Source organism: Lissotriton vulgaris, chromosome 1_1, assembly GCF_964263255.1.
Source record: "Lissotriton vulgaris chromosome 1_1, aLisVul1.2, whole genome shotgun sequence".
Classification (NCBI taxonomy): Eukaryota; Metazoa; Chordata; class Amphibia; order Caudata; family Salamandridae; genus Lissotriton; species Lissotriton vulgaris.
This window is the reverse complement of record NC_141685.1, coordinates 121,745,321-121,768,837: the sequence shown is the minus strand read 5'-3', so window position 1 is coordinate 121,768,837 and position 23,517 is coordinate 121,745,321. Positions and strand designations below refer to the sequence as shown.

General features: G+C 44.1%; 1 pseudogene across 1 annotated transcript; it reads left to right on the top strand.

The window, feature by feature from the left end:
* Positions 1-2,603: 2,603 nt before the first annotated feature.
* LOC147737724 (uncharacterized) lies at positions 2,604-5,715 on the top strand (annotated as a pseudogene). Its single transcript, XR_015300849.1, has 2 exons — positions 2,604-4,910; positions 5,081-5,715. The product of XR_015300849.1 is annotated as an uncharacterized LOC147737724 (transcript).
* The last annotated feature ends 17,802 nt before the right edge of the window (positions 5,716-23,517 follow it).

The following is a 23,517-nucleotide window of genomic DNA, read 5'->3' as shown; positions in this document are numbered from 1 at the left end:
CCACTCTGCCAAATGCCCATCCAGTCACAAAGTGGCATCTGGGCCCCAAAAGGTAATGGTGGAAAAGGGGGAAAAAGGAGTAATATGCACACATCTGCTGCGGGGATAAGTCAGGTAAATTATTGGTTGTGATGGATCCTCTATAAGTACTTGTAGCGGGTTGTGGAGGTAAAGGCAGGAGGCGGGTTTTAGTGATTGAGGGTTTTAATTGTTTAAACAAGAGATCGATACAGGTCTTCCTCACAGGGAACCTTCTGGGGGATCTGCTCCTCTGCGTTCGCCTCCGGGGTCTGGGTTCCTCCTCCTCCCGAGTCCGCCGCCGGGGATTCCGGCCGACCGCGGCTCTTCCGCCTCCGTGATGCCACCAGGACTGCCGCCCAGGAGAGAAGAGAAGAAAGGCAAGTATCAGTAAAACGTCCGGGACACTAACGTTGTGCTAGGGAAGGGAGTGAGGGATTCACCATCAGTGCTCGATACAGTACGCCGTGAGGGAACGGGGTGTGAAGGGAGAAAGGGAAGAAAGGGAAGGCAGGTCAGGGGACGGATCTACCCCTCCTCTCCACCCAGCCGCTATACGGCTCCGTACCTCGGATAGCCACACACCTCCTGGCGTGCGGCTGGGCGGATCGTGATGCCGATGGCCTCCTGGCTCCCGCGCCGCCAACGGGTCACTCCTCCTCTCTGCCGGGGATGGTACAAGGATTCTTCCGGTCTTCTCCGCTTCTTCTCTCGACTCTGCTCCAACTCTCGACTCTGCTCCAACTCCTCCTACGCTGCCAGTGAATAAGCACGCCTGGGTGCTGTCAGCTGCAGTTTTTGACGACGGTATAGGCTCCTCCTCCTCGCCAATGTGGAGCCAGTTAAAGGGACCGTCGTCCTCATACTCCACGTCCTGTATAGTATCGGGTTCCACTGCATGCCCCCAATCGTTAGTCTGTGAAGAAAAGAGGGGGGTCACATGATGAATACCCCGCAGGGGTTGTCGCCCACGTAGGCATAAGGGGGGCAGGCCTCCCCGTGTTACAGTACTAAATGACTGATATTGTTGAATATTATATTATATGAATCAACGTTTGTTTGCCTTATCTGCGTGTATAATGTAAAGGACGGGCCTTACAGTGAACCCCTCTTCTGTTTTACACAAAAGCCCCGGAAGGAGCTGCATCTTACAGAACTTTATCTACTCTAGGAAGAAATAAAGACTTGCCTTTTAAAGTTGTCTTTCAGGGTCAGAACTGGGTGCTGTAAGCTGCACCAGTTTCAGGGAGATGGGCAGATGTTATGGCGATAGGAAACCCCCCTCAACCCACAATAATGTTCCAATCTTCCCAGTTAGAAGAAACCAGAAATGCTTGAACCAAGGGAGCTGTTGAAAGTGTCAAAGGTGGCTTATGAACAGCGAGGTAAAGAGAGGAGTTGGCATTTGAGATGATCTTAAGTGAATAGGAAAGGAACGAGAAGTGTGTGACTGGAGTTACTTTTGTTGAATACTTCGTAAAGAGTTACTGGAAATTTTGCAGCCCAGCCTCATCCATCTCTTTTTCTAAAATCTATTGTTGTTTAAATTAAATCTTGACCAGTCCTTCTATCTTAAGCTATACCAATAAGTATTTGGGAGCTACGTGAGCGCCCTTACTTTGCTCAGTTACACTGTGATCACTGGTAAATCACCTCCTTTTCAGATATAATTAAGATGTCACCTGATCAATAGAACTTTTAGTTAAATATTTGTGTATGATGAAATATTCCTTGCTAAGTTTCAAAGGCGGTAAAGAAGAAGGGGGAGATTTACTAACATTTTGTGCTGTGTTTTCGTCACAAAAGTGGCACAAAACAGCTCAAAATCGTTTTTTTCCTAATTTACTTTCAGACAAATAACGTAAAATGAATGTGAAGCAGCGCATAGCACTGCGTAACATTACTTTGCGCCAGGGGGGCCTAACAAGGGGGGTGCATGGGCGTTCCCCTGCAACCACCCATGGTTTCTCACCCTAAACCCAATTTACCAAATACAGTAGATTGGGTTTAGCGTGAGAAAACTGCGCCCTTTTAACCTAGGCGCAAGGAAGGAGAAATTCTTTAATTTGTCCTTCCTTTTCTAACTTTGCATCCATGCTGCACTGTGCAAAACGTATACAAAAAAGGAAAAGCTTTCCCTCGTATCTAAGCATAGTATTTTGTACAAGAAGGGTGTCCTTCCTATTCAAAACCTATGCTGGACTCTCACACACACACACACACACACACACCCTAGCGTTCTGGTGCTAAGGTGTATGCATGGCGCAGGGCTGCTGTAATCAGTGCTGGTGCAAGGGAAAGGGAAGGAGAGAGCCATATATTTGAAAATATGGTGCTTTCCTGCTCCCTCCCTGCCGCGCAACGCAGCACAGCCTCGCGTGGTGGGGCTGCGCTGCATTGCGTGGAGATTTGGTAAATCTCCCCCAAAATGTCTTTTACAACCAGTTAAACATTGTGAATTCTCATTCCATTATGTTTCAATTTAGTAATGTTAAATATCTTTACATCCAGCAGAAAACAAGCCTTGAATGTATGAAATGACCATCAATAAAGAAGCTAATGCTGTAAATCTTCAATAATAGCAAAAATATTGAGCTACAGTATTCAGGAAAACATCAGCGCAGTCGGCGACAGAGGAACCTGCACACAAATTGACAGATCCTGGATGAAGCGTCAAGGGCAGTTCAGTGATTGTAAGAGGCTGAGCTGTGCACTTCCACTGCACAAGACGAAGAAAGGACCTTAGGAAAATTGAGGCAACAACAATAACAAACCGCCTCCTGTGTAAACAAGTCTCATATACCAACTTTAATCATGGGATCGGTATGATGTGATTACTGTAGTGCTTTGTTTTCTAAAATGAAGACGAGCCATCATTCTGTGCTCTAGGTGAATTGTAAAATCTTTCTGGACAAACCACAGTAACCAGAGAAGAGCACAACAGAGCGGAGCCGGACAACTGACTGGTAAAGGAAAGAGGAGTTCTTCTAGCTACAATACAACAGACTGTTCCAATTTGCACCGGCCAGAAGGAAGATAAATCTTTACCCGCAAGCGTGCATAGCCATAATCCAATCTTAAGGCACAATCACCTACAAAGACACCTTCTACGTATTAGGAGTGTAGCAAATATTTGGTGGCTATTGCATTTTATTGTTAAAACAGAAATCAAACGTGTAAAATACCGCACACATAAAAAGTGTGTGAAAAAAACTCAAGTGCTTTATCAGTCATGTTGGCCCATCAGGAAATACAGTCATGGGATGTAGACAAATATATACCCGACCCACAGACACTAACCAAGAAAGAAGAATCACACACATGCAGCGAGAGCTTTAGTTTGTCATCACTACTCAAGATTCATCAGCACACGTACACAGGACAAAAACCATTCAAGTGCAGTGAATGTGTAAAGAGCTTTAGTCACTTATCAAGCCTTCAAAGACACCAGCGAACTCACACAGGAGAAAAGCCATTCAAGTGCAATGAATGTGTAAAGAACTTTAGTCAGTTATCAGAACTACAAAGACACCAGCGAACACACACAGGGGAAAAGCCATTCCAGTGCAGTGAATGTTTGAAGAGCTTTAGTCGGTTATCAAGCCTTCAAAGTCATCAGCGAACACACACAGGAGAAAAGCCATTCAAGTGCAGTGAATGTGCAAAGTGCTTTAGTCAGTCATCACACCTCCAAACTCATCAGCGAACACACACAGGGGAAAAGCCATTCAAGTGCAGTGAATGTTAGAAGAGCTTTAGTCGGTTATCAAACCTTCGAATTCATCAGCGAACACACACAGGAGAAAAGCCATTCAAGTGCAGTGAATGTGCAAAGTGCTATAGTCAGTCATCACACCTTCAATTTCATCAGCAAACACACACGGGGGATAAACAATTTAAATGCAGTGAATGTGTGAAGAGCTTTAGTCAGTTATCAAGTCTTCGAACACATCAGCGAACACACACAGGGGAAAAACCATTCAAGTGCACTGAATGTGTAGAGAACTTTAGTGAGTTATCAAGTCTTCGAACACATCAGCGAACACACACAGGGGAAAAACCATTCAAGTGCACTGAATGTGTAAAGAACTTTAGTCAGTTATCAGCACTACGAAGACACCAGCGAACACACACAGGGGAAAAGCCATTCCAGTGCAGTGAATGTTTGAAGAGCTTTAGTCGGTTATCAGGCCTTCAAAGTCATCAGCAAACACACAAAGGAGAAAAGCCATTCAAGTGCAGTGAATGTGTAAAGAACTTTAGTCAGTTATCAGAACTACAAAGACACCAGCGAACACACACAGGGGAAAAGCCATTCCAGTGCAGTGAATGTTTGAAGAGCTTTAGTCGGTTATCAGGCCTTCAAAGTCATCAGCGAACACACAAAGGAGAAAAGCCATTCAAGTGCAGTGAATGTGTAAAGAACTTTAGTCAGTTATCAGAACTACAAAGACACCAGCGAACACACACAGGGGAAAAGCCATTCCAGTGCAGTGAATGTTTGAAGAGCTTTAGTCGGTTATTAGGCCTTCAAAGTCATCAGCGAACACACACAGGAGAAAAGCCATTCAAGTGCAGTGAATGTGCAAAGTGCTTTAGTCAGTCATCACACCTCCAAACTGATCAGCGAACACACACAGGGGAAAAGCCATTTAAGTGCAGTGAATGTTTGAAGAGCTTTAGTCGGTTATCAAGCCTTCGAATTCATCAGTGAACACACACAGGAGAAAAGCCATTCAAGTGCAGTGAATGTGCAAAGTGCTTTAGTCAGTCATCACACCGTCAATTTCATCAGCAAACACACACGGGGGAAAAACAATTTAAATGCAGTGAATGTGTGAAGAGCTATAGTCGATTATCACACCTACAAAGTCATCAGCGAACACACACGGAGGAAAAATCCCTATCATTGTAGTGAATGTGACAGGAGGTTTAGTGACTCTTCAGCATTAAGGAATCATCAGCAGACTCACACAGGAGAAAAACCATTCAAGTGCAATGAATGTGGAAAGAGCATTTTTAATCGATTATCAGACCTACAAAGACATCAACCAACACACACGGGAAAAGCCATACCATTGCAATGAATGTGTGGAGAGCTTTAGTCAATTATAAAGCCGTCAAAAACACCAGCGAAGACACACAGGTGAAAAGCCATTCAAGTGCAGTGATTGTGCAAGGTGCTTTAGTCCGTTATCAGACCTAAAAAGTCATCAGCGAACACACACAGGAGAAAAGCCATTTAAATGCAGTGAATGTGTGAAGTGCTTCAGTCAATTATCAGACCTACAAAGACATCAGCGAACACACTCTGAGGAAAAACCATACCAGTGCAGTGAATGTGGGAAGAACTGTAGTCGATTAGAAAACCTACAAAGTCATCAGCGAACACACACAGGGGAAAAACCCTACCAGTGCAGTGAAGGTGCAAAGTGCTTTTGTCGCTTATCAAACCTCCAAACACATCAGCAAATACGCACAGGGGAAAAACCCTTCAAATGCAGTGAATGTGCAAGGTGCTTTAGTCAGTTATCACAACTTAAAACATATAATCAAACACACACAGGGAAAAAACATTCAAGTGCACTGAATTTGCAAAGTGCTTTAGTCATTTATCAAGCCTACAAAGTCATCAGCGAACACACACGGGGAAAAACCCTATCATTGTAGTGAAAGTGACAGTTGTTTTCGCTTCTCTTCAGCATTAAGGTATCATCAGCTAAGTCACACAGGAGAAAAACCATTCAAGTGCAATTAAAGTGGGAAGAGCTTTAGTCGATTATCAGAGCTACTAAGTCATCATCGAACACACAGGGAGAAAACATAGAAGGGCGCTGAAAGTTTGAAGGGCATTTGATAGAAGACCCGACTAGCAGTAAAGAAGCAAAACAGATAACAGTATTTGCAGAGTTATAAAAGTGTTTGTTTCCAGAGATTGTTCACTTCCCTACACAAAGCAAAGCAACATGCTGCACCAGGATACACAGTGGGAGGCGAGCACAATGTGGATTAAAAGAAAAGAAACATTCTTGATTTTTATTTAATGAAGAAGAGATACAAAGAAAAAGATTCAATCACACCTGATCACACTTCCTGTAAAAGCAACACTGAACAATACTGGGACTAACAACTGTATTTTCAGCTATCTTGTAGGATTAGTGATAAAATCTATAAACCCAACACACCCAAAGTAGACATGTTGTCAGGGCTCTGGAGATGGAAGCTTCATTGGTAAAATGTATGTATATGTAATGAACTCAAGTGAAGCACAGGTGTTCAAGAAATAACCTATTTTTTAGATATAACAGAGCATATACCTTGTTTTTAAGTAACGTTTGCTGCATCTTTTACACACTGTTTTCGGTTGATGGATCAGCTTGTGTCTCAGGCCTTATAACTAAGTGTGACCCATGGCTCCTCTCCGACTCAGCTCTCCCTATTCATTTTCTGCCGTGCCAACCTCTACTTTTTACCAGAATTGAGCCACTGTTATCGGCAGACTCTGTTTGAAGAATGTGGTGAAATAGCGAAATTCCACATCAAAAGCATATATGTGCTAGGACAATCTGTTGCACTCTCAGCAACTCGTCTTCCACACTGATTATCCTTTGTCCTGAAATGTTCCTCAGGATTTGTCATATGAATGCCAGAAGTGGCAGTGAGATTCATGAAGCTAAAGCTAACAGGAGTGTGTGGGAGATAGAGAGGGTGAGAGATACAGAGAGCGAGAGAGACAAAGAAAGGGGGTGAAAAAGAAAAAGAAATAGAAGGAGGGGGAACGGCAGGTGATTTTTATTCACTGAAAAATAGAAGAAGCAGCCGAAAACTTGTCAATGTGTGACATCACCATAGAAATGGGCTGAATACCTCTGAATTTATATAATTATTTTTAATATCTATAGACCCATGTCATGGAATAAACAGGGCACAAATAAGGAAAATAGTGAAGGAGCCCATTATCATATGCAAATCACAATGATGTCACAAGTAGTGACGTCACAATAAGTGATGTCAGGCCCTTATAATAATTTTCACATGAAAGATCGACGGCCTGTTTTAAAAACAAAACGCAAGAAACATAAAATATTGTAAAAATAAGGTTTTGGTATCAGTTTTTATGCATCAGTTTGTAACTAAACTCGGAAATGACTGAAAGTGTAAATATTTTTAAACAGATATGTGGAACTTGGAAATTACATTTTCAAACAGTTTTCAGCGAATAAATCAAAATTGCTTTTAATTTGTGTTTGTTTCCTGACGTTCTTTATCCAGCCCCTAAGCCCCAAAGTGTTTCACATTTACAGTGTATTAAGCAATTGAAGGGCTAATTTTGTCTAGTTCTCTGTTCCTCTCTTGCGCCACTCACACATATAAATAAATAAAGGGGACGCTGCTAGTGGGAGGGATAGTTACAAACACTCTGAGGCCTGTGTTTGCAGATACAAGAAACAAAGTAACATTTCCCAGTCGCAGGCTAAGGAGCTAGGTGCAACTGAGTCCCTTTTCTAGATAATAGTGGGGGGACTCCTTCAAACTGTGGCTACCCCCGACTTGTGCCGTGCTGATAAAGCAATAGTGAATTTGAGTAATTTACGATGAATTGAAATGAGAGGAAGAGAAGAAGGGAGCGAGGTGCAGGATATATTAAAGAAAATGAAAAAAGAGACACAAAACTTTACCCTGTTTGTGTACGAGCATTTTACGTAAACAAGTTGTGCTGTGCATTGTGAACAAGCTGTCACCCCCTTTTTATGTAAATGAGGTTCTGTAATCAGATACCCCAGGCTCCCATCTCTTCTAGCGCGGATGATAATGTGAGCACTGTAAGGTGATCACAAACAAGGGCTCTACTGAGAAATAATTGGCTTCCAGGTCTCACAGCTGTGGTTATGTAGTTCATTATTAGTTAATTTACTTTAACGTGCAGCAAATCTCCAGTTTACTTTTTTTCATTATATCGCTCTTTGCTCTTCATCCCCATCAGTTAAAGGTGAGGTTCGATGTAGGATTTGTTGTTAGTGTCCCTAGACTATGTCCCAATCCCTTTGTCCTTGATTTGTTGGCATGTGTTTTGTCCACACACTAGTCTAGGATGGGCCTTCTCAAGGTAGAAGGCGCTGTAAAAGGAATAATAAATCATATATATATATGAAATTGTATGTAAACAAATATTTGCCTTTCATTTATCAGGCACCACCAGACTCACATCTACACATGTAATTGAGCACCAGACTAAAGTGACTCCTCCCTATATAAATATGTTCAATCAGTAATCAGGCTGGTGGTTCAGCTGATACTCACAGCAAATAAAGTTTCTGGGATTGCGCGCATTGGACTAAATTTTAATTGTGGAAGTTTCACACAGTGTCGCTGATGCGCTCAGCTTATAAGGTTTGTAGATATTGCGCACTGTAACCAGATCACTGAAGTTCACGCTTTAGTAGTAACTAGGTCAAAACATAGTACATACATAATGCAAAATGTCACTGCCCCTCTCTTCTTTTTTGACATCTCCAGGAGTTCCTCCTCTCTCATGGAAGAAGGTTTTCACACATTATGCTCATGTCTTTTGCACTTCCTTAAGTGCAGAGGAAAGCCTCATGGTTAGTGCATTGTTTGGGCTCTGAGGGACAAGAATTCTTTGAACACCTTCCTGAACTCTCTGATAGTGACTCTGCCACTCTTAATGAATACGAGATCTGCATCAAAAAGTTGGACTTGCAGCACCTCCCCAAAGTGAGTACTGTCCTTGAACGATATCACTTCGGGAGAAGGATGCAAAGGCAGGATGAGTCAGTCAAACAGTACATAACTAACCTGCACAATTTGGCTTCCATGTGCAATTTTGGTGCAGCTTAAGAGGAGTGCATAAGAGATTAGTTCATGTTGGGATGCACCGTTGACAAAACAAGAGACGCCCTGTGGCAAAAAGACACAGAATTGCTTCAAGAAGTGCTGACCATAGCCAAAAGTCACAAGCATTTAAAAGCGTGTGTTGATGTCATACACAAAAACAGTTCAGGTGATAAAAATGAGAACATTGAGGTCAAGGTGCTGGTGGATAGATTTGTTATACCCAAATCAAGCACCACTTCAAAGCCCTTTAATAAAAATAATTTTATGGGGAAGATCTTCAGGTGTGGCAACCCTAGCCATATGACCAACTTTAAAGACTGCCCAGGCTGGAAGGACATGTGCAAAACTTGTGAGAGAAAAGGTCACGTCTCAAAGAGCTGCAGAACGGGCAACAAGAATGAAAAGGTCAGGGAAGTTGATATTTATGAAGAATATTTGGAAGGAATCAATATTCTCCCAGTCACAGGGAATGCTAGTGATGGCCCTCAGGAGCTAGTTTTGATCAATGATGCTCCCGTGAACATGCTCTTCGATTCTGGGGCCAAGGTAAGACTAGTCCCCAAAACATTTAATGATCGTTATCTGCTGGGCAAAGTCACCCTTTTGAAGCCAGACATTAGACCAAAAGGTTAAGGTGGAGTGACTATTGAGTTGCTGGGGTATTTCTGGGGCACCATTGACTTAAAAGGGAGAATCATCCCAGGTAAAATCTATGTCTTGATGAAGCAGGACTCACTCATAAGTTGGTCCCATCAACATGATATACATATTTGCCTTGATCCCATTGAGAATCCCTCTGTCTGCCTAAAAGAATTACCACCAGTTAGGGTTGTTAATAATGCTAATCGAGACTGGATCAAGGAATTCCCTGAGGTCTTTGCTGGTGAACTGGGTTTGTCTCAAACAGTATGTACATCGGATGAAGGTCAAATCTAACGTCTAACGCTGTTCCAAAAACAGCTAAGGTCAGGAATGCACCTGTGTTAGTAAGGGAGAGCATGAACGTTCAATTAGACAATCTCTTAGCCAAGTGGATAATTCGAGAAGTTGAAGCAACAGAGTGGGTCTCTCCTGTTGTTATGACCCACAAGCCAATGGGGAGGCTGCCTCTGTGTCGGCTTGAGGGTGCTCAACAAAGCAGTTATTGTTGTTCATTACCCTTTACCCAACATAACTAAAATGCAGTGTTCTCTTGTGGGGGCAAGTTATTTTTTTTCCTTGGACTAGACCTCCGCCTATCACCAGGCCAGGCTTCACTCCTCTTCAGAACATTCAGAACATTCACTCCTCTTCCCAGGACATTACCTCCTTTGTAACACCCTTTGGTACCTTTAGATTTCTAAGAATGCCTTTCGGACTGATTTATGCAGCCTCAGTTTTTCAGAGGGTGATGGAGGGCATTCTTGGAGACCTTCAGGATGTCAAGGTGTACCCAGATGATGTGCTCATCTTTGGTGTGGATTTTGAGGAGCATAATGGGAGGTTGAGGTCAGTTTTGAAGAAGTTACGTGATGCTTACCCCACCCTTAGGGCTGACAAGTACAAATCTGATGTCAAAGAAATAGAGTACCTAGGGCCTGAAATCCAAAAAGTCATTGGTAAACACCCTTTGAAATTTGCGCACCCCTTTAAACAAAGAAGAGTTTGTAAAGTTTGTAGGCATGGCTGAATTTTATCACAAGTTTGTTCTGAACTTTGCATGGAAAACCTCTTGTTTGAGGTCTCTCCTCCAGATGGGAAGCACATTTGTTTGGTCCAAGGGCATTGAGGAACAGATGATGTTGAATAGTTTGAAGGTGAAGAACTGGAGGATGGAATTAATGTGTTTGCGGTTAATTAATGGTTGATATTCGAGAGTGAGTGGAGGGAACATCACTTGAACGATTTAGAATTGCAGAAAGTCCTAACCATGGTCACAGGTAGTTTGTGTGAGAAGAAGGACTGTGAAAAGGTCCTCGAAGTCTTTGGCAAGTTAGGGAAGATCTGGCAGTGGGGTGGTCTCCTCATGCATGGAAGTAAGTTGGTTGCTAGTAAAGATAAGCTAGTAAAGAGTGATGACCCCTTGCACATGGGCATTGCCAAGACAAAGAAAAGGATTGTGGAAGCATATTGGTGGCCTACCATGGATGTACATGTAGAGAGGTTGGTGCGTGAATGTGCTGAATGTGCGTGTTGTTACACGATATTGAAGTGCAGCACGCAACCCATGATTATTAGGGAACAGGCTACTGGTCCGTGGATGGACGTTTCTGGAGATATTTTGGGACCTGTGTAGGAAGGTGGAATCTGAACACATGGTTGTCCCCACTTTTTTCCAGGTGTTTTGATGGTTTTTGATTTAGTTTGGCTGGGATCCTGCTATTCAGGTCCCCAGCCTATCTGCTTTCTCTCTAAATTGATTCCATGTACTATAGGTAAACTCCAGTTTGGTTACTGGGGTACCCTTGTGAGACCCTAGTATATGGTATACTAGGTACTAAGGGCATAGGCACCCCAGGGGCCTACCAGGGGCTGCAGCATGTATTATGCCACCCCTGGGAAGCCTTCCAAAATGACACCACAGGACTGCTACTGGAGCCTGGGTAAGGTGGCGCAGGCACCCCTTACTTAGATATAGGTTACCTATATCTACCTTAAATCACTACACATAGAGACCTATCAGTCACCCCTAAGGCAGGCCTTATCAATCCTGAAGGAAGGGTGCTTGGTTGCAAGGGTGCCCATGCAAGAGCAGGGCCCCTCTGCAGCCTTTGGAACCTATTCTCTGGGGCTGTTCTTTAATGCAGCCTAACCATCTACTCTTAAGTGCATTATATCCTCGCTGAAAAATGCTAACTTTGGGATGGTTGCACGGAAACATGGAAACATGTTGTGTTTGGTGTCAAACACTATGGAATCCTACCCCCGCCAGTTCTGGCAGAATTCAGTCTAGCGTTTAAGGTTATCAAGGTTTTCAAAAATGCAATAAAGACGAGTGACCATAAAATTTGGAATCTAAGTCGAGTGGCGAAGTGTCAGGCTAGTGCTAGTTTTAATACTAACACTGCAACTGGGGGGCCTGATTCGGGCTCTGAGGTGGAAGAGCCTGTTGCACGAGAAAGGGGCTCTGGGCCACTTCGCTTGAAATGTATTCCCTGATGTTTGCACGATTGTGTCTCTTAAAGTGTGCTCTTTCCCATTTGCCTTGCACCCCAGTTTTCTCCTTGCCTATAAAATCACTTTGTGGAGTTTTTGAAAGATCGTAACTGCATTCTCTATTATGTTCTTTGTATCCTTTTCATTCATAGTTGTTTCCTTTTAAGAAGGTGTGACGTCCTTTGTCATGATATTCTGGAATATGGGGATTGTTGCTAGGCGGTGGACTGGCATTGGTCTTAGCTTGATGATGGATGGGGTCTCTGTAGCTGTGATGCTTGAATAAACATTTCTTGACCCCCCCCCTATGATCTACTGCGCTTTCTGGAGGGACACACTTCCACAGACGTCCATGTTAAATCTAGCGGCGCAAAACCCACTGAGCATTCCTGCAGATGTTGTACTTGATGGCAAAGGTTGATTGCCAGCAGTTTATGCCATAACAATAAAATCATTGATATTTACAGCACCCAATAAAACAATAACAATTCTTGTTAATTTAAAACAACTTAAGCGCAGTTCATATAAATACTACACGTTGCTCATAATCCATGATCTGACGTAAAGTGCAAGTGCAAACGGATGAAGTACATCACTATTAAAACCCATCATTTATATAGAGAGGTCATTAGATCTTACAAAGCGTACCAGCTAACAAGCGCGTCCCAAGGTGCAGATACCGGCATCTCCGTCTGCTCGTTGCCTACTCAGAGAAGGTAAACCTGCTATGAACCCTGAAGGCTGTCTTATAAAAAACAGAAATAAAAGAAGAGCACAAGCCTTCTGCGAAGAAGTTATCAATTATGTTAAAAAACACGAGGATTGACCAAAGAATTACAGTTTTGCTGACAGCCCGATGGAAATTAACCCTCAGATATGGGCCAATAGACGGCCAACACCTAAGCGATCATTTTATAGAGTGCAGGTGCAAGTAGAAATGTGCAACAATAGCTCTAGCTGCTCTGTCCAGTCAATAAGGGGCTCCAGGTCGTCCATTGTGCCCTAGTGCCTTTAATGCTGGAGTCGAGTCACGCTCCATTTTATAAAGGCAGATATATCAAAGGACGAGCACAACCTCCAGAGACAAACAGAAAATGGCAAAACCATCATTACAATTGGTTTATGGTTCTGCCTGGCAAATCTCCGCACAATCAGTTCTATAACATAAGAAAAGTGCTGCACTGCAGCATCTCAGAATACGTTTTAGAAAAAGTGGACGTAGGTAGTACCTTCGGATTTTAAGCGACATATCACACAGCAGCGTAACACACATAAATGATTCGGGCCCCCTTATGTACGGGGACACGTGTCCGGTCGGCCTCCAGGGGCGTCAGTCACCCATGATTTAGTAAAGGCCACATCTGAAGAGTTCCTAATCTGAACATGAGATATAAAGCCATCTTCTCACCAGGAAACAGCAAGTCCAAGTACGGCCCCCAGCGCCGTTCACATTTTTCTTTCAGGTAATTAGTCGGAAGGATGCCTTTCCTGGCTTCTCGCTTGCTCCACATGAATGCCCAATATTTATTTTTAACCAGTTCTAGGGTTATCTTATTCATTAGTTCCAGATTATTCTATTGCTCTACTCAACTCGTGTATATTAGAATGTTCTTTACGTGCTCGAACCAGGGTAAACTATTGTAATTCGGCATCGTCGCAGATCCTGCGGAACCATTCTATATGAGTTAAGAGCTGGAGTTGTCCACACTTGCACTGTGTCTCACGGGATGAGATCCTCCTGTGAACCCCAGCTCTGCTGTTGATTCTGTCTTTGAGGTGCCAGGACCCAGGTTTAGTACATGTCACAAGAAGATGTTTCCCAGTTTATGAAGAGCCTGAACTTTGGTAAAATCCCACAGTTAGCACCATAGGAGCAGGCCACCCGTGCATTTGTCTTGAATGCATCAGTGCTAGTTTTATTGGTCTCTTGCTGCTTGAGTTAGCAAAATGTAGAATTGTGGCGTCAAGTTTGTTTCCGACTTTGCCACATGATCTTTCTAATGTAAATGGTCATCCATTCATATGCCTAGGTAGTCATGTTTTAACTTGCTTAATTGGTTTACCATGAATCCTGAATGTCAACAATAACTTTGATTTAGGAATAATTATCATATATTTTCCTCTCTATTGATTATTTACTTCCGTTCCTTACAGAATAGCTCGAAGCCCTCCAAAAGTCGATGCATGGATTTTTCAGTATGCGCTAATATTACTGTATCTGCATCGGAATATTCTCCTTCTTCACTATCAGAACATCAAGACGAAGATTCCTGAGAGAATCAGTTCCATTGATGTGAATGTTGAATAGAGCTGGGGCAAGTACGCAACCCTGCCCAACGCCAATGTTTATTTCAAACGTGCATTCTCCTTTTACACTAAACTTACTCTGGAATGATTGTTTCGGTGCAGATCCTTTAGGATACTCAAATAGTTGCTTTGGAACCTCCAGCCTCAAGAAGACTCTGAAGGACGGAGCGGCAACAGAATAGAATGCTGTTTTTAGGTCTCAGAAGATCAAGAAGAGCGGGGAGTTTCCAGGGACACGTACTTCATACAGATCATTTACAACCTCCGAGCTTGGTCGATTCTACTTTGGCCTTTTTCAGGATCCGGCCTGAAGGTTAGAGAGAATATTGTTCTCCTCTGTCCAGGTCTCATGTTGTCACTGTAAGTGTTTCCCAAAGATTTTCCATATGTTGTCTAGTAGGGAAATTAGCCGATAGTTGGAGGGGTCATCTCTCCCCCTTTCTTGTGAATCACCACATTATGGAAGACTTCCATGATTCTGGAACCACACCAAGAGGCATTACGGTGTTAAATAACGCTGTTAAAGACCCTGAAGCACTGAACGTCTTAACTGGCCATCCCTCCTCTCCTCTGAATCCATGCAATAAAGCTTAGTGAGGTGTGGAGGAGGGAAGCCCATGTCACTGCACAGTAAATCTCAGCCACAGGAACACCCCTGACAAGTGCTGATGCAGAGGACTCTGCTCTGGGGGAGTGAGCGCAGATTCCCTCAGACAGTTCCTTGGTGATGCGCAAGATGATGCAATGAGACATGGTCCTCTTCTGGGCAGAGGTGCCCTTCTTGCAGCCTCTACAGTCCACACCCAGGGTTAATATAGAAAAACAAGCATTTGCAATGCAATCAGTCTCGCCTTTGGGACCTTATACGTTTTTAACTATGATGGTGGGTGATGAGCGAGAGTGTATTGCACACATCTGCAGAGAAATGTTGTGTTTAAGTTTCATGCAACATCTATAAATTAGTTTCTTTTAGATCAAATCCGAACCTTGTATAGGAGAACGTAGGGGGTGTCACAGAGATTATTTGCTGTAATATTAGTGAGCTGCTGCTGTGTTACTATATTGAAAACACAGTGGTAAAAGTTTAAAAGATGCTCAAATTACTTGGTATGGATGGATGCATGAATAATGAACAACTATGGGTTATTGACGGTATGAGTTGTTGAATGGGGAAAGTATTGGCAATAAAATTATGTTAAGGGTGAGAGGTTGAGAGGTTTACAACTGGTATTGATGAGGTATTTTCTTATTGTATTAGAGGACTGGTTTTTACATTTGTATCCATGCCACCGTCAGTCCCAGGCTCGGCTGCCGAGACCACCCCCTGTGCCACCGAGTAAACACTGCAGGTAGCCCGAGAGGAGGCGCAAGCCATTTTGCAAGTGCCGAGTTGGCCTGAATATTGTGCGCTGGTAGGAGAGGTAATAAAGGGGAGCTGGGCACCAGCTTCTGAGGTCATTGACTATCCGCAGCAGAGCCGGACAGGTTCACCGCCCCACCACTGACTGGCGCTTTGTACAGATGGGATCACAATTCTTTAAACAAGCCTGGCCCTGCACTCTCTCACCTTTTGCTGCCTCGTGCCGCCATGCTTGTTTTCCTGCAGTATACGCGATGTACACTTTCGGCTCAACATGCAGCTCACATGGAGGGGCGTGGCTTAAGGGTGGCCAAATACATTTACCCAACACAAGGAGCAGTAAAACACAACCGTCGGTTGGGCCACATCACATTCTATAGAACACGGAAAATTTATATTTAAACATTATCACATGTCAACACATACCTCATACTTGCTCCCTGTGATTCCTGATACAGGGCTGATCTTGTATCTGTGACCACTTCCTAAGAGTGGAGAAGCTGAGACGTTCAGGCTTGGTGACCCAACCACGGGGGGCACCAGGCTGATCACTGACAAGCCCGGCAAGTGGCCTTCGACACCTCTTTGTGACTGCTGCAGAGGGCTTCCTGCAGCTAAGATGCTGACTGCTCTGCTCTGCTCCGGAGCTGTAGAGAATGCGAACCCTGACAAACACAGTGATGGTGACCTTGGCGACCCCTCTTACTCTCTGGGCAGTCAGGCAGGGAAAGAGTCTGCAACACACCTCCCTCGGAGGGCACGGGGAGGCGCCAGAACAGAGGGGGGGAGTGGAAATACAAAGTTCCGCCTTGCGTCCAGCTACTATGAAAGTGAAAGTGCAGTATGGCGCCCTGTTAAAAATTAAGAAACCATTTGATTGACAGGATACGGGAAAAGGGACGAGTTTCAACCACTGGTAGACTAGACTTCCCTGTGCTTTTAAACCCAGGTGGCCAACCTTCTGCTGGCAGGGTCAACGCCAGAGACCCTGTTATGGCTAAGCAAGACTTGATTTCTTGTGTGAACGAGTTTATATGAAATAGGTGGTTTTACCCGTTATCTTCTCCCTTTCACCGCCCTTCTGAAAAAACCAACAGCAGACCCCACCGAACTCAAAAACTACCGCCCCATCTCGCTTCTTCCATTCCCGGCCAAAGTCATCGAGAAAGCTGTCAACAACCAACTCGCCGCCTTCCTCGAAGCCAACAATTCACTCGACCCCTCACAATCTGGCTTCCGAGCCAAACACAGCACTGAGACCGCTCTCATCGCAGCAACAGACGACATTCGAACTCTACTGGACAATGGAGACACAGTCGCCCTCATCCTCCTCGACCTTTCTGCAGCCTTCGACACAGTCTGCCACAGCACCCTTTTACAACGCCTCAGAAACATCGGAATCCAAGGAAAGGCACTGGAATGGATCACCTCGTTCCTCACCGGAAGAACCCAGAGAGTCCGCCTCCCACCATTCAAATCCGAGGCCTCTGAAATCATCTGCGGCGTACCACAAGGATCCTCACTCAGTCCCACCCTCTTCAACGTATACATGAGCCCCCTCGCGGCCATCGCCCGCCAACACAACCTCAACATCATCTCTTACGCGGATGACACTCAACTGATCCTATCTCTCACCAAGGACCCCAGCACCGCCAAAACTAACCTTCACGAAGGAATGAAAGAAATCGCCGAATGGATGAAACAAAGCCGACTGAAACTGAACTCAGACAAAACAGAAGTCCTCATCTTAGGTAAATCCCCCCTCTGCATGGGACAACTCCTGGTGGCCAGAAGCCCTCGGAAATGCACCCATCCCGACAGACCACGCACGGAACCTTGGCGTCATCCTGGATTCTTCACTCTCAATGAACAGACAAGTCAGCGCCGTATCCTCTTCCTGCTTTAACATTCTTCGCATGCTCAGAAAAACATTTCGCTGGATCCCCACCGAAACAAGGAAAACAGTCACCCATGCTCTGGTCACGAGCCGACTGGACTACGGAAACACCCTCTACGCAGGTACCACCGCTAAACTCCAGAATAAACTACAACGAATGCAAAACGCCTCAGCCAGGCTCATATTAGACATCCCACGCAACGAACACATCTCGGGTCACCTTAAAGATCTCCACTGGCTACCCGTCAATAAGAGGATTACTTTCCGACTGTTCACCCACGCACACAAATCACTCTACGACATCGGACCAGATTGCCTCAACTCTCGACTGTCCTTCTACACCCCCTCCCGCCAACTCCGCTCTTCCAGCCAAGCCTTCGCCACTGTACCTCGCATCAACAAGACCTCCATGGGAGGCAGATCCTTCTCTTACCTGGCTGCCAAAACATGGAACTCACTCCCCGCTTACCTTCGCCTCACCCAGAATCACCTAGCGTTCAGAAAGCAGCTTAAAACGTGGATATTCGACAAATAATCCTCCCCCCCTTCCTAAGCGCCTTGAAACCCTCTGGGTATGTAGTGCGCTATATAAATTTTATGACTTGACTTGACTTGACTTGGTACAAATCTAAAAAAAGTAACATATTCCTTTATTTGAATGTGTCCGTCACTGAGAACATACCAGGAGTGGCTCTGCCTTTCGGTATGACAGTTTTGGCAAATGATCGGGAGGAGTGGTGGAGCACGGCACGGGTTGGGTAGAACGGCCTTTGATGTGGAGAAAGCGGTAGGGATACGGCACTCTTTGCCAGTAAATGACGGTTTCGATATTAATAGCTGCTTTCAGGCAGCAGCAGACAAAATGGCATGCTTCTATTGCCCATGTGTTCTGGAGACTGCCATCATTTGGTCAGGTAAAATAAGCCATCAGCATCGCGAGACAAAAAAAAGAGTACAAATTCACCCAGCCACTCCCACAACAAACAAGCATTTCAATGTGATAGGACTTGTAATTACGTGTGACCTATTGCATTGAAAACAAGGGTGCAGGTGTTTCTAGTAAGCCTTCAATTTACCCTGTCCTTTTTGGCAGTCTTTTTAAGCGCACAAACAAGCATGCATGCTTTTTTAACTTACTCTATCTGAAAAAATGCTCATTCCTCAAATCGAGCATTAAGACACCCATTGCTAGTAACGTGGTGAGGAGGATTTACTGAAATGGGTTGACTACCATCCCAGAATGGATGTATGACTGGCAATTACCATTCACTTATTTCTAACTGATGTAAGATACGCCATGCAAGGAATGCCAGAATTACTGTGAACACCACATTTATAAAAATAACTCAAACTCTGAGCGATACGGAAGGTACACTATTACTATCGAAAGGATAAGACATTCACTATTGATTTGACTTACGTGCAATTGTTTATTTCAATTTCAGGTTTTTTCTTTCAGCAATTGATGAGAGGTCACCATACTGTGAGTACACGGTGTGGTTTCACAAGTGGCCAAGGGTTGGGTACACCTTGGCGCGTGTATACCGCCCGGGTCACATAGCTAGGTCCTGAAGAAAACCTGGTAATATTGCCGAGAGGTTGAAGCATGTAGACCACTATCACGTTTTACTATCACGAAGATACCAGAGGCCAATTTAACCAAACACGGTATCTTACACTGCTTTTTAATATTGTTCTGTTGCTCCATATTCAAGTATTCTAGGGAGTTAAATTAGAACAATTTTTACTTCACTTGTTTTTCACTCACCTGCACCACTGTTACGATCAAACCATGCTCCACTGAAATCAGGTGTTGAAGCACACCCGGATAGCATTCGGCTATTCGGTGGGACCCCAATGATGAAGCATGTCACCAAGTAGGTTGGTGAGTGAGGGGTCTTCTAAAAAAGGAGAAACTTTTCTCTTTTTGCATATCTTCCCTTTTACCACGTGGACATTTTCTGTCCTCAGGGTTTACTCCTTCAATTGTTTGTTAAGTATATGATGTAGGGGACAGGGAGTATTCCCTTCTCTACCCTTCCTCTCTTCCTTGTTAAGTCATAGTCTACGCAGCGCACAGCTGCAAGAGTAGTTACTACCGAAGTCTATTTTTTGACTGCCAAACAATGGGGGAGAATCAAGAGCTATCTTGTTCCACTGAGGAAGTGTATGCTATCCTGGGGCGCCCCTCACTATTCGCAGATGCAATCATAGCACAGACAATATCACAAACTACTGATTGGGACAAGCTGACTCAAATGAAAAGGAATAGGATTAGGACGATATTACACGGGACTATCCTAAAAGAATATCTCAGAAACAATATGTCACCAAAAGGTTTACTAGTCACCAACTCACCACCGATCTTTCGAGAACACCTGGATTTAGCAAAGATTTGGCCCACATCGCGGGGCACTGTACACGCGACTGGATTGTGTTGATCATAAAGACAGCTCTACGGCTCTCTGAAACCATGTTGGTTGAAATTTAACCCACAGAAAGCCACATAAAAACCACCATCACTGGCTATAAGAAAAAATAGATAAACTCAACAAAGAGATCAATGAGTATAAGGACAACCTGTAAGGATGAGGACACTTTTCTCTCTTGTAATCTCATACAATGGCACAGGGCCAGGCGCCTCCTCTATCTCTGCTATTAACATCCCCGCTATTTCCCCGGACCCTGACAGGGAACCCAGAGTCAACTTCAGATCGGTTAATAAGGAAAACCTACTCCAAAATACTACCACTCATCAGAAAGAGATCAACACCTCCCCCTCCATTAATTCGATGATGATCAACTGCAGATCAGCCGTGAAACATGCTGCGGACATCTCTGCACTCATATTAGCGCAAGACTTGGACTTACTGATTCTCACAGAAACCTGGCTCAACAAGACCTCCTCCCCTATTCTTGACATCATAGTCCCGTCTGATTATGCCATTATACGATTTGATCGTCTGGGGAAAAGTGTGGGGGGGGGCATTGCTCTTGTTCATCGCTCCAGCTTAACTATAAAACATTCTCAGAATGTTCTGCTATCTTCCTGTGAACTATTAGTAGCAGAAAAGTGGAAGGTTGTCTGTGTGCTTCACACGATTTCCCATCCTCTGGGTGACAATTTGCTCTTCATAGAGGTTATCAGCTCTTGTTCTGATCGATCATACCATATCTTTTTTTTAAAGAGTTTTATATAGCGCGAACTTCACCCGAATCGGGTATCAGAGTGCTTTACATAGCACCAGTTACGTTACATGAGGACACCCATTCATTTTTGTTAGGCAAGGGGAGATTAAGTGATTTGCCCAGCATCACAGGATGTTTTTGGCGTCATTACCGAGACTCAAGCCCAGTTCCCCAGGTCCGAGGTCGAGCGCCCTAGCTGTTAGGCCAACTCCTCTCCCTTCCTCTGAGACTTCAACCTCCATTGGAATGACACCAATGATCTTTTAGTCTACTCTTTTAAGTCTTTCCCACCGTATCTCAACTTTTCTCAGTTCTATAAGGGACCTACCCACAATAAAGAAGCAACCCTCTACCTCATTATTGCTAGAGACAATATTATCCAACTGGATGACATCCTACTTTGTGACTGGTCGGACCATCATTAAATCTCCTTCCACATTCTGGAAAAGACAACTCGCAGAAAGGGACAACCTCTCAAAGTTAAACAACTATCTCTCAACATGAGAGACATCAACATTAATAATATTACTTCCATCACTATGAATAGACCTCAGCCGCTCCCTGACATGACCAACCTTGATGATCTTTCTGAGCACTACATTAGCACTGTTGCAAATATCTTTGACACCATTGCGATGAAACAACTTAAAAGGATCCCTCTCAAACAATCCAAACCTTGGCTTAATGGTACCCGTACCCTAAATGACGAACGCCGTAAACTTAGGTTTTCAGAGAGGCTCTGTAGAAATGAGCCTTCACCTACTAGCCTCTATCAACTTAGGAAAATGAGAAATGCCTACAACAAAAAAATCTGCATTGCTAAAACGGACCATTTCAGGGAGCAGCTGGACGGTGCTAAAAATAGACCCAAGATACTATTTCAAATCAACAAACAGCAATGAAATCACATGTCCAACTCCAACCGGGCTTCCTTGACTCCACTTCCTAGCGAGGAGGACTTCACAGTGCACTTCTCTGAAAAAATTAAGAAAATTGAACAGGAGGTGCAACCTCTAATCTACACCACATCATCAGGGGAGCTCGGGGCTCCCTCTGCACTCTCCCTACCTTTGGGTTGTTCTCCCAAAAATGATGCCTCTTGGAATTCCTTTACCCTGCCAGATTGCCCAGAACTACTACACGCTATGACAACTCTTAAACCGGCCAACCACTTCAAAGATCCTCTGCCGGTAAATTTTTTTAAAGACCTCAACTCGGCCTTTCTACCGCTTTGGCCAAGGATCATTCATGAATCGCTCCTGCAAGGAAGTATCCCTGATTGTCTCAAAATGGGGCAAGTAACTCACATCCCTAAGAAGCCCAAGTCGGATCTATCTGATCCTAACAATTTCCGACCGATCATCAACATCATGACACTAGCCAAACTCCTCGAGAAATGCGTCCACAAGCAGCTATGCAACCATATAGAGACATTTCAACTACTTGACCTTTATCAATCCGGTTTCAGAGCACTGAAACTGCTCTAACTTACATCGTGGATGACGTTTTGAAATCCCTAGATCAAAATGTCCCTTGTCTTCTGATCCTTCTGGACCTGTCCTCTGTATTCGTATTCGATACCATCAAACATGAAAACTTGATTAATCTTCTTCAACTTAGGATGGGTCTATGGGGGCCGGTCCCAAAGTGGTTTGCCTCTTTCTTACAGAACCGCACTCAAAGGATAAAATCAACTAGTCCCTCGCATCCAGTACCCCGGTCAGGATTGAAGTCCAGCAAGGATCCGCAGTCTCGCCCACGCTCTTTAACCTCTACATGGAACCTCTCACCGTCGTTCTGAACAATTCTCAAATTCATTACCTCATGTACGCGGACGACATGCAACTGTACCTGAAGATCTCCTCTCTCGGGGATATTAAAACCTTAAATGAGGTTCTCTTGCAAACTCAACAATGGTTAGCCCAGAACCAATCAGCGAATGGCTAAAACAACTCACAGCCCTTAACTGCACCCATCACGTGGTTGATTCCACTAAATCACTGGGCATTATCTTGGACAAATACCTTAATATGCAAACGCACATCAGCACCACCATCAGGGGTGCCAACTTTCATCTTAACACATTTAAGAAACTCAAGCCTTTCCTTCCGCCAGAAGACTTACAACCTGCAGTACAATCCTGGTGATATCACAACTGGAATATGGGTTTCCTAAAGCGAGCATGGCCCTTCTCAGAGCCACGCTCACTGCATCGGCCAATCTCATCACAGGCTCCAAAAAACACGATGGCATCACACCTGACTTTTTGCAGCTCAACTGGTTGTCTATTGGATCCGCTTCAAAATATCTTGCCTCACACATACGGCCCTACATTTTAACCCTCCAGCCTATCTGGCGAACAAGCTTGTTCTTTCTGGCTCCGGTCAAAACTTAAGAAGTATGTCCACACTACTCTTGAAACCTCCTAAATTAAAAAAGGAAAGTATGCACAAACATGCTTTCTCCGGCCTTGCACCTAGAATTTGGAACACTCTTCCTACGGAGATAAGAACCAATCCCTGCACTGCCTATTTCAAGAAACAGGCCAAATGGCTTTTCCTGAGTGGACATTAACTGCATCATCATGTACTCTTTCTCTAGTCTCCTTGTTGACAGATTTGACATTTATCCTTACGTATCTTTCGCTACGTATTTTTGATTTTTGATTGGATGTTAAACTTTTATTCTACTCTGGGGCCCTTACGGAACTATAATAGATGAATACTTCTTGGGCCAATTACAGATTTGACATTTA